This window comes from Vespula vulgaris, chromosome 1 (assembly GCF_905475345.1).
Source record: "Vespula vulgaris chromosome 1, iyVesVulg1.1, whole genome shotgun sequence".
Classification (NCBI taxonomy): domain Eukaryota; kingdom Metazoa; phylum Arthropoda; class Insecta; order Hymenoptera; family Vespidae; genus Vespula; species Vespula vulgaris.
Genome location: NC_066586.1, coordinates 357,418 through 370,316, shown reverse-complemented (window position 1 = coordinate 370,316; position 12,899 = coordinate 357,418). Strand labels below are relative to the sequence as shown.

At 37.5% G+C, this 12,899-nt stretch overlaps 1 protein-coding gene across 1 annotated transcript in view; it reads left to right on the top strand.

The window, feature by feature from the left end:
• The window catches only part of LOC127071953 (RNA-binding protein MEX3D), a 64,659-nt gene extending 51,760 nt beyond the window's left edge, over window positions 1-12,899 (top strand). The window contains exon 2 of the mRNA XM_051011835.1: window positions 1-12,899. This exon is cut by the window's left edge and continues 17,564 nt beyond it. The gene's annotated coding sequence lies outside the window, so the exon portion shown is untranslated.

The following is a 12,899-nucleotide window of genomic DNA, read 5'->3' as shown; positions in this document are numbered from 1 at the left end:
ATAAAAAAAGATGAAGAAGAAGAAGAAGAAGAAGAATCGAGCGAGTATGTATGATGTATGAAACACGCTGTGTAATATGATAAAGAATAATTAATTTTATACCTTTTCGTGGAGCGTTGAGATATGCTCGACGAAGGATAAAAGTAGAAAAAAGAAAAAAATCTTATTTATCGTAATCGATGAACTGGCGTACGAATTCGCGATATGCTGGGACATATATATTATATATGATTTGTGTTGGCCTCAACGTGGGGGATATACGATCGTCGGCGTTAAGTGTCTCGATGAACGAACGACGCGAACTACACGCGAACGAGTTCGTGATCGGAAAAGGTTGCAATTATAAGACGTCGTCGAAGCGAAATATTGTTGAACTAGTAGGACGATGCCACGTGCTCTCCAAGGGCATCGCTCATAGAAGCAATATATGAATATTTGAATAATTTCATTTCTTATTAGACACAGGCGGCTTAGACGGCAGCACGTCGAGATATTTTATTAAGATATATAAGAGAGACTGGAAAACGGGAGATGTTAAGATATTATTAGTTTTCTTGGGGTCAACGATGAATTTTTATCGATTCAACAACGCACAATCGAACGAATCTTCGAACGACACGAAAGGAAAATAGACGCGTTAACGCGAGATTATGCAAAAGAAAACGTTCGTTGGTCAGATCTTACGCCGAAATTTAGAAACGAAGGAAAGAGCAATGAGCAAATCAGACGGAAATGCGAGATAACGAGGAGGGTAACAAGGAGATAGGCTGAGAACGAAAGAAGATGGAGAGAATAAAAAGATTATTGATACAAAATATTAATACCTAAATGCCCGGTTTATTTTTATATTTATTTTTCGATCTATGAAACGTTATAAAAGTTTAAAAGTAATATTTAAATCTAAATACATACATATATATATATATACACATATGTATATATATATATGATGATGAATATTATATACTTATGCTCTGTGTATGATATATAGATATCTATCAGTATATATATATATATATATATATATATATATATATATATATATACATACATATATATATATATACATATTATTCTAGTAATACGAGTAACGAAGTATTACCGACGATCATACCGCATTCGTCGCGATACGATACAATTACAGATTGATATTATCCGTATAAACTATATTCCGAAACCTTGTAATAATTATCCTCAGAGATTTCAATCCAACGAGTTTTACTATTCTCGAAATTCTCGAGCAGCCCGAGAATGCGAATTTAGAGGACATCGACCCGTTCGTAATACACATTCCCGACATAAGCTATAATAAAATAGTAAAAATACTATTTGACGTAAACGTACATTAAATATATATATATATATTTATTATATATGTGTATATATATATACGTATATATAGTATATAATTATTATCAATGTAGTGTGTTAATACTTAAGAAAGAACTGTAAGATCAGACACCATAGATTTTTAATTAGCGATATGACTACAGTGGACGTCTTTCCTTGTGGTCGAATGGCAGCATCTTTTCAGCAATAAACGGATCGATCGGTGGTACATTAAACGTAGGAAAAAAAAATTACACGATGTTTCCTGTGACAAAAGTATCACAGAATTCAACGTCCCTTTGCATCTTCCTCGCGATTATCCTCCTTTCGCGTATATCGCAAAAATAAAAAAAAAAAATGAGTTACTTGTTGCCCTTAATGAGCAGCTATTACGTTAATCTCACATTACGTATACGCCTATCTACCTAGCACGTGCCACCTTTACCCATCTCGTTTGTAAAACATCGCAGTTGGTACCATTTTTCTCCTCTGTTCTGTAGTTTTAACGAGGTACCGCGCTTACCGTGAGACTTTTCATAGCTACGAATTAAACCCACATAAGACGGTAAGGCGAAGGAAGATAGTAAGGAAAGTAAAAAGGAAAAAGAAGAAGAAAAAAAAAAAGAGAAAAAGAGAAACGATACATACAGATGCTACTATCTACGGCCGCGTCGAGCGACGCCCAAAAACGCGACGGCACCACTTTGATAATGATTAAAAGAACAAAAAAGAAAAAAGAAAGGGGAAAGAGAAAAAGAAGGGAGAAGAATGACAAAAAAAAAAAGAGAAGGAGAATGATAGAGGGAGAAAAAAAGAAAAGAGGATCCATGTACTGCCCAACGCTCCTATAGCCTATAGTTACTTATTTAAGGCTGCGTGTGTGAGGAAGTTATGACGATATAAGCCAAGCGAGTCTCGTCGAGAATACACAATAGCATGAAGCATTAATGAGAGAAAAGAAGAGAGAAGGGAAAAATACAGAAGAGAAAATTGTGAAAAAATGTATTATATTTCGTATCGACTTATGGACGAAGGGCAGCCGCCATGAGTTTCTCACCGGCAGTCGTGTTGTGTGTTATTGTCTATTATCGTAACCGTGCGTAAACGAGCAAGGGAGGAAGGGATGATGGGAAAGGAAACAGTTGCAAAAAGAAAAACAGAAGCGATCAAAACGAAAGCTCATTACGGTCATCCATTAGGTTTCTAGCCTCGTAGATGTGTTTTGGTCGTTCCCAAATCGCTCGCTCGCTCGCTCGCTTGCTAAATCGTATCGTATTAATTACCTAAAAGAAGTAATGGCTAAATGCAATTGATTCGTGCAAATAAGTGATTTATATACATATACATATAGTATATATATATTATATATTATACGTACATACACACACACACATACACACATATACACGTACGTACATACATATGCATACATATATATATATATATATTTAACGTTATCGTGTATATATATATATATTTATTTACAAACGTATATGAATATGATATGCGAATAGCTTTTCGACTGATTATCGTAACGTGAGAAAGATGAAAATAAAAAAAATTTCACGACGGAAGATCGAATGATAATTATACACAAAGAGACTACACGACGCTATATTGCAGCTGAAGGAAGAAAAGAGGAGATAAAGCAGGAGAAGGAAAAGGAGAAGGAGAAGAAGAAGAAACGAAGAATAGCGGAGAGAGTAAAGCGGATCTGTTCTGTCGCGAGGACTAACCAGCGTGTTGTGTCAGACGAGAGTCCTCGCGTACTGTGCGGGCTGATAAAATGCAAGGCGAAATTCTTGGAGACTATAAGTCCTCGATTGTGCGAAAGTACGGACGCCAATCCACGATAAAAGAACATGGAAAGCGGCAAGTGAGGAACGCGATTAAACAGGAGAGAAAAGATACATAACTATAAATCGGGAACGTACAAGTAAACTATAATAAAGAAAACAAAAAGAGAAAGAAAGAGAAAAAAAGATATACCGTCTTGCGTACGATTAAGCTCTGTTCACACTAGCTGGACAATTCGTTGGCATCGTTCTCGAATCATTTGACGCGTCCGGACCAATGTCGAGAAGTATTATTTAACGATAGGTTTTCAATAGGCAACGTGCTGAAATATATATATAAATATATATATTTTTGTAAAGACACTATAGGATACACGACATCCGACACGATGTAATAAATAATAATAATATTAAATAATAATAATTCAGTGTATAACGGTGGTTCGTTCATGCGATTCGTTATAGTTGGAGAGAGTAAAGAGAGAGAGAGAAGGAGAGACAGACAGAGAGAGAGAGAGAGAGAGAGAGAGAGAGAGGAAGAACGGGAAAAAGTATTTTCGCACAGTCCTCACGAAAGAAAATAAATTGGAAAGAAAAGAAATGGAAAAGCAATAAAATTTATTGCCGTTTAAAATTTGTCGCACGTAGTCGCTTGGCCATTGCGTGGATTGGTTCTCATTCGAGCAGGTCCAAATAGTCTCGCCGTTTAATCACCATCGAGAGATCTTCGTTATTAATTATCGCTATATATATATATATATAGATATATATATATATATATACCCGGGCTCCTTGATCAAAGGGATAGATATATTATATATATACAGAAAGTAAAAGAGAAGAAAGAGAGGAGGAGAGTGAGAACGAAAGATGTACGATCGGCAGAAAAAAGAGATTGATATATTTTACGATGCTTTCGGAAGAGAGGGAGAGAGAGAGAGAGAGAAATAAAGAGGTTAAAGAGGGACGAGATAGCGAAAGAATTCGACTTCGTCGCTCGCGACGAAACTCGCACCGTTGTACGTCCATTCGCGAGGAAACAATCAAACAGTCTTGTTGTCTCGACTCGTGGCGCTACGAAGAAGGATAAGAGATAAAAAATGAAAGGAAAGAAAATAAATAAAGAAAGCGATCTTTGGATGATTTCTTCCTGCGAGGAAAGAGGAGGCACATAAAAGACGCGAGATACGCGCGTACATACTTTTCTTCTTTTTATTCGGTTTAAAGCGCTGTCTTTTTAAGGATTCCGAATTTTTAAAGGAAGGACGACTTCGATGAAAAAAAGCACGTTCGAAGATCTTCTTGCATACTTTCAAAGTATGCGATGAGAGTGATTAAGGCCTAAGAAAAAAAAAAAATGAGACATACGATGCGTGCGTCAGCACACGCGTAAAAAAAAATGAAACACGAACACTCCGCGACAAGGGGAAGGAACACGCATACGCGCATACGCGCATACACATACAGTCACACGCACGTACACGAACTTAAATATTTATACAAGCACGTACACGTATAAAGAAATACATATATATATATATAAATATTAACGGTATTTAATACGCTAATAATCTATCATTTTTACGTGAATTACATGGTCATTGTCTAACTAATTGTCTAACGATGTGCCCCAGATAATTATCATGTTCCCGTTGAAAATACTCTTCGAGCCCTTTCTCCCTCTTTGACAGCACATCCTTCTCCCCCTCCTCTTCCATCCATTTCATCTACTCCTCTCATACATCATTCTCCATGATATTTTTCCTCGGCTATATGAGGTAGACCGACGCGTCTTCAATACGGAATTTCAAAGCAATAAATAAATGAAATTAATTAAGGTACGCTAGCCGTGTGAATGAGACGTCTTGACGAGAGGCAAAAATTCGCATTCGTCAAAAGTGCAAGGGTGAATGGATTTGCGTATGAACTTTTGTGTTTGGCCGTTACGACGATGACGAATCATACGGCGACGCTTGACGAATCGCGAGGCATAGTCACGTCGATCTTGTATTTTATCTACGAGAAAGAGAAAGGAGAAAAAAAAAGAAAAAGAAAAAAGATAATCTCTCGATTCTCTTTCTCGTCTCATTCTCCCTTTCTTTTTCCGTCGATGAACTCATCGCCCGATTTTCTCTCTTTCCGTCTATCCGATCATCCACCTCTCCATCCTCGAACGTATTCTCTCCTATCGATTTTCCTCGCTCCTGCCCCGCCTCTCTCTCTCTCTCTCTCTCTCTCTCTCTCTCTCTCTCTCTCTCCTCGTAAATTTCGGTGAAGCAATGGACGCGCCACGACGTCCCTATTAAATTTACAAAAAGACTGACAAGTAGTCGGAGACCCGTGAACCATCGAGCGATCGCTTCTTTCTCCGGTTTCTTTCGTTTTCTCATGCTCGAACGGTCCGTAAGAAAACTTACATTTTGTTCGGCCGATCGAGTCGACGAGTAATAAATACGTATAATCTTCGATCGACGCGATCGAAGAACCACGGGCATTCGCACTATTCCGATGGCAATACCGTTTATTTATCCATTCGAATGTCTACTGTGATAAACTTGAGATTACGTAGATGAGAGAAAAATGCCGAACGTAGAGAGAAGAAGCGAGGGAAAAATAAAAGACACGAAAGGGGACGTCGGTGCGCTTTCGCGCTTTTATCACTCTCGCTCGGAGCACAGCTATTATCGCTTTTAACGAGCCAGTAACATCGCGACGTGCCATAAAACAAGAAAAAGATCTTTATCGCGACCACCGCATCTTTGGGCTTTTCACGCTTAACCTATCGGATTCTCTTTCCCTTTCGATGTTTACTCGGCGATAGAGAAATCCGACGTTTCTCGTCGAATTTCGATCTAGTTGGCGCTTTTACATATAAGACGTTTTAAAGAACGGTCGTTCTTGAGAGAAGTAGATTCGTTGCTCGCGTACGCTCGAGTTCGCCGAGAAAAAAAAATGAACGAAAAAGAAACAAAAAAAGAGAAAAAGAAAAAGATTATAACGAGAAAAAAAGACCGAGAGAGAGAAGTATAAATCGGCGTGGCTATTTCGTAGTATGTCGTCAAAGAAAAAACAAAAAAAAATGAAAAAAAAATTGAAAAAAGCACAAAAAAAGAAGAAAAGAGGAAAGAAAATATAAGAAAAACTCCCCTCTTCGAGTCTCAATTGGTTTAAGCTTCCTGTTTTTGAATATCGCACGTAATTCAATGGGGCGATATAGACTGGAACAGATTATAGTACATCGTCATAATATTTTTATAATTTATCGGAGATTGTATATTAGACTTATATAATGACATATTACGATATATGATGTATATTTATGGAGTATGCCGTAGAGATCGAGCGTGGCATCGGATATTTTGTAAAATTCCTTAGTGATCGGTTTCTCTCTCGCGTCGTGAAAGGGTTCGCGAGAGAGTACTCGTCATAGGTATTTCGTAAAAATTGCAGAAAATCGCATATCCTGCCTGTAATAACGTATATGTGTTAATTTGAACGATTGTGTCGTAATATCGATAATATATTTATATATTGCTTTATGTATGTAGAATACATAAAATATTGAAAGAAAATATATATTATCTTCTAAAGCACAGTGTCCATTATTTTTCTTTCTTTCGTTTCCGCTATTCTCAATTCTTTCGCGCACTCGATCGGCGCGCTCGATCTATTTCTCTCACGCAGCATCCTTTAATCTCGAGCGAGGAAATAGAAAGAATCTTGGAGCATCGTCCTATTTTCTTCGATAAGCGATCGCGAGGAATCGCGCTCGTAAAGAGTCGCGAGACCGTATCCAAATTTTCTGTGATCCACGAAAGACTGATAGTCTCTTTTTTAAAAACGTGAACGATCGAAAAGCGTGAAGAGTCGCGCAAGAAAGAGGAACGAAATTTCCGTTCGAATCCTCAGCTTTCGTCTTTGTGCGCCTACTTATACCGGTGAAAATAAAAGAGAACGAATAAAGTCGCTTCTATGGTACGCGAATTTTTCACATTCTCACATGTTACATCGATTCTTTTTAAACAGCGACGAACGTAGTAGGACAGATTAAAATTGTTTTCTGTCGTTTCAAAAATAGATTAAAACAAAGAAAAATCTTAATCTCGTACGACTCGCGCAATGGCACTCCATAATTGTAACGAGAAATGCGGAGAAATGCTCGGCCCGACGGAATAAGGAGAAAGAGACGGAGAGATAGAAAGAGGGAACGGGTGTAATTTCTTTTCTAATAATTACTTTTCTCCTCCGCATAAAACGATTCAACGTGTCTGCGTAAACGATTATCGAAAAAAGGACGATGAAAGAAATGAAAGGAATATATGACGATATAATCAGTTTATAAAAAAAAATATATATATATTATATATATATGAATTAAAAATATTAATATACATATGATGTATTTATATATGTATATAAATACCGAAGAGATGGTATATTATGAGACGAAAAGAAGCATATGATTTTCATTAGTTTATATTATGGTAATTTATATCATGGAGCATAATTGATAGCATAATATATTATATACGTATATACAAAATATTTATGCATATTTCGTAGTTTCGTATTCGTACGTATGTTCTAGAATTTATCGATAAAAGCGAATGGAGTCGAAAGGAAGGATCGAGCATCGAACCGTATTTAACTCGAGTTCGTTCGAGCGTTTTTTTTTTTTCTTTTTTATATCGCGAATGTTCGATCCTCGATCCATTGTACGCACGCGCGCAGAAGTTTTCCTTTAATCGTGCAACGACCTGCCCAATTCTGATTCGACGATTTTATTCGAACGAACAAATACTCTCGCGTAACTTTCGCGCCGTTCTGTTTCTTCCGATTTATTTTCATTTTCCTCATCCTTCTATTCTCCCTCTTTGTCTCTCTCTCCCCTTCTGTCCCACTCTCTTTCTCTTTCTCTCTCTCTCTTTCTCTTTCTCCATTTCTTTCTCTTTCTCCATCTCTTTCTCTTTTCATACGAAGTACCACGTATTGATCAGATACTGCCCTTTGCGAGAACCTCGAAAGGACGTCCATTTGGAAGGGTAGAACGAGCCTTGGCAAGTACCTACGTACATACGCCTTGTATTAATCTCGAGAGAACTGAAATATCGCGAGAACCAAAATATTAGCCTCTATGGGCAATGTTACAATCGTTCGTCTTCGACGAGACAGCGTACAGTTTTAAACGTGCGAATAGACAGAGGAAAAAGAAACGAGCGTGTGCGCGCGTGCGTGAGGATATAAGAAAAGGGGAAGGAAAATCGAGAAACGAATCTCTCGCGAGGGAGGATACGGGGAGGATGCAAGAGTTATTACATATACGTATCTATATTTCTTTAAGAATTATAATAATAAAAAAAAATAATAAATAAATAAATAAATAAAAAGAATAAATGTAAAAGAGAGAGAGAAAAATGAAACTGTTCAGATATAATTAAGGGGAAAATGAGAAAAAAGTAGACAAAACAGAGGACGTTTTAAGAAGTTATTGAATAAAAAAAAAAAAAAGAGATAAATCTAATTTTGGAAAATATTTCATGGCGGGCTCGCAAAAGTACTTGAAACCCATAAGATATGAAACAAAGAGTAACAGCTTCAGAGGAGATACCTTCGTATCGCGTCGAAGAAGATCGAGAGATCGAAGATCGAACTCGAAGAAAATCTATCGATCTTTTTGGCCCCGTGCGAAGAAGAAAAAATTACAAGTCGCGATCGTGGTTGAGAATCACGTTTCGTGCGAGCCTGCGTTCCTCCGGCCCCACCTCATCTCTACCCCAATATGTTCACCCTCTAATCGTTACTTACTCCCAATATATATACTATATATACATATATATATATATATACACACACACACACACATATACGTACATACATATATCTATATTTTCTCCAATCGTCGGTTCCTAAGACTGGAAAAAGAAAATCTAATTCTCGGAGTTATCATAATCTAACTTCTTATCTTCCAATTCTTCGATTCTACAATTTTTCATCCCGATTAATCATTAATTGTTCATTGTCATTAACAAAGAGATTGTCACCCTTAAGTGTATAATCGAGGCCCTGGTATCGGTTGGGATATTCCGCTGATCACGCGTGTACGACACGCTTTCGTCTATGTGAGAGACGATAGAAATATTTTTATGATTTTAGAGATAGAAAACGTGGAACAAATTTATATGTTCTAGATGGATCTATTAGTGGCGATATTTCTGCTTCCCCTTGAAAGAATCAATGAAAGAGAAACAGTTAAGAAACAGAAAGGAAGCAATTAACGATGTCTTCTCATTTCCGAGCTCTCGCGAGCTTCTAAAAGAGCATGAAGAGAAAGAAAAGGATTTCTATCGCGTGACGCTTTAGTGAACTTTCTGTGTTTCCTGCTTTTCTCGGTCAAATAAATTCCTATTTTCCTTCTTTAGTAATCGACGAAGACGCGAACGAAGAATGAAAAGAAGACAAATAGAATACGAAAGGGACGAATACGTAACTCGTAGACTCACGTTTGATCGACATAGCATGACATCGGTGCCAAAAAAAAAACCTCGTTAATTTTAACGAACATGTATCCTAGAGCGTGGTGCGCGTAAAAATTTATATAATTCTGTAAAGTGTGGACGTATGAATGCACAATAATAATAAAAAAAAAAAATAAAAAATAAAAAAATACAAAAATACAAAAATACAAAAAAAAAATAAAAGAAAAAGAAGTTTACGATGCTTTGAAATATTTGGTCCGATGGAGAACAAGCGGAAACGTTGAAAATCGGAAAGAGAACTTTCGAGCCTGCGCTCATTTTTTAAAAAAATCTTTGCGAACGAAGTTAAACGAGAGATACGCTCGTAGCCTTTAATACGTAGTTGATGTTAAGCGACCGTGATAGCTCAATATCTTTTTATTTTGCGAAGCGTTTCGACAGCTCAAAGAAAGCAATGTTACATGCAATTTAATTCATATCGAATTCTTCTTGAAAGATCAGTAGCCATTCGGACAAACATGCGAATTTTAATGAATTCTATAAGATCTAGAAATATTAATCGTTCGTGTATCTAGATTATTCCATGTTGAACGTTTCTGTAGAATTATGATAAATTACTATTCGTTTTACATGCTATTCCTTTTTATTGCTCGAGCGTATGTGCGATTCGAGGGCGAGACGCCAATTGAACGAACAAAGTTCGAAGTAAGCGAAGATTTATATGATCGAAGCTATAGTCATAGTGCCGCATCACTGTGCTTTCTTCCGACGAATCCTTGACTCGAACTCCTCGAATCATAAACATTATCCTAAGCATTATCGCGAGTCTCGCTCTTGATCTCCCCTTTCACATATACAGGGTGAGTCAATAAACGTTGTTAATCGAAACACTTATTTATTAATTTTAGTCATAATTGCTTCGGATTTAATGTTTAATACAAAGTTATTAACGCGCGCGGCACTATCGGCTTTTCATAGAAGGAAATAGTTTCTTCTGTAGTCGATCGACAAAGTTATTTCAATTTTCGGTAGTCATTAACTCAGCCTGTATACGTTGCTCGCGTGGTAATACGCACGGCGACGACCTTCGAAGGTTATGCACCTGCGAAAAGAGAGGCAGGTCAGACCCCGAGCCTGCTCCTGCTTTTTCGTCGTTTTTTTAGCCCAGTACCGAATTACCGTGCGTCTTCGCGTCGCGTGCTCGCGACGATAAACATAAGTGGTATATAGGTTCACGATGGTCCGGCAAATTCCAACGCTGTAAGCCGATCCATCCCGTTCGTTTTGCGAATTTTTATTAAGTAGTTTTAATAGTGGCCGCGCACATAGAAACACACAGGTACACACAAGTATACACGCGCGTGTGCGCGCGCAGAGAATAACTTACTACGTTCGAGTACGACAACGATTAGATTCTCTTCGTTAAGCGTTCTTCGTCCCGGCGCAAATTTCGTTGTCTGAATTGCGAGCTTTATATGAGTTTCGTTATAAAATCAAACGCGAACAAGAGAATGGTACGATTATATTTTTCCATAGACAACGATGTAAGTTGCGTTATAGTTTGCGTCGATGTTTGAAATCTTCGATGTTAAAAAATAAGATAGAAAAAGAAAAAAGAAAAAAAAAAGAAATCGAGATAAGAGACAAGAAAATGGTAAAATGCTCCCGGATTATATGGTCGTCTTACGATGTCCGAAGCGAAGTGAAATGCGTCAACGATAAAACGAATTTCAATTTGCTAACGGCAACGTATAGCTCGGTCCGAAGAGAGACGAACATTTTTTCCATTTTTATACGAATGCATGTTTATTGGGCTGATATACGTACTTCTCCGGTATTTTATATGTCTGTCGGTTTGTCTGTCCGCTTATCGGTGTGTATGTACGACTGTTCGTCCGTTCACGAAAGCACGCAAGATCGTTCGAGTTTCTCCTTAAGAGAACATAGTTTCGAGATCGACTTTTGCAAGAATGTGGACGCGCAAGTGCTCGTAAAGTAAAAGGCTCTAAACACCTCACATCGCGCGCGAATTTACGCACCACGAGAAAATCTATTTTTGCAATATTACTACCATTCAATAACGACATTCAGAAGGGGAGAAGTAATTTTCGAAAATGTTCCGATTCGCCAAAGATCAAAGGCAAGATCGGAAAAAGGATAAGCGCGCGTCCATGATCTCGGAAAGGTCGAAAAACATTCAAACGCGAATGCGATTTTTCTTGGATAATGGATCGTTTTATTTTCATTTAAAGAAAGAATATCCGATCGTTCGAACGAGACACAAAAGCTTCATCACCGAGTTGATTAACATCGAGGCTAGCGTATAAATTCTTTGTTACGTTTTTTCTTTTTTTCTCCCCATCTCCTCTCTCTCTCTCTCTCTCTCTTTCTCTTTCTCGTGTATTGGCACGACGTGTCGAGTGTCCGGGACGTATAAAAATGACGAAATCGCACGCGAGAGGCACGCGATGATAAACGACTTTTCGTGACGCGTCGTTTGTCTTGCTGCCGCGATATCGGATCGGCTCGCTGCAAAGAGAGAAATAGACCGAGAGTGCAAAAGATCAAAAAAAAAAGAAACGAGGGAGAGAGAGAGAGAGTCAAAAGATTGGGGAAGAAACGAAATAGAAGAGTAAAATCCAGGGTTCGAGCAAGAATCTTCTTAATCCATGCCTGTCTGGGAGAATACTTGGGGTAAATCGTGTGCCGGTGGTTGTGGAGGCAGGTCAGGACCGTCGAGCGAGCACCCTTATCGATCTGCTTTTCGAGATGAGAATAAAAACCGTAACCGCTTTCGGCTCGTTCGTTCTTTCGATCGAATAAAAATTCCACGATTTTAATAAAAGAAACAGTACGATACTTGCGTACTTTTTAGAGGATGATATATGTACACCGAACCGGTGAGTTCGAAATTTGCGCTATATAAATGTATATTGTACGTCATTTGTGGCGAAGAGAGCATTAATGAAAAATCTAACGAGAGCGAGCGAAAGGACGAGGAGAGAGAGAGAGAGAGAGAGAGAGGAAAAGAAAGAGTGAGTGGTAGAGAAAGACAAAACATAATGTAGCTAATCCCAATCTATCAGGGTTTCACGTATGTTTAACGATACGAAGAAAAGATAATATAAAAGATATAAGTAAATGAATAAATAAATAAATGAATAGATATATAAATATAAGTATAAATATATATATATATGTATATGTATATATATATATATACATACATACGCACTCACTTATATATGTATATATATATTACAAAATATATTATATTAATAAATAATATCATATCTAA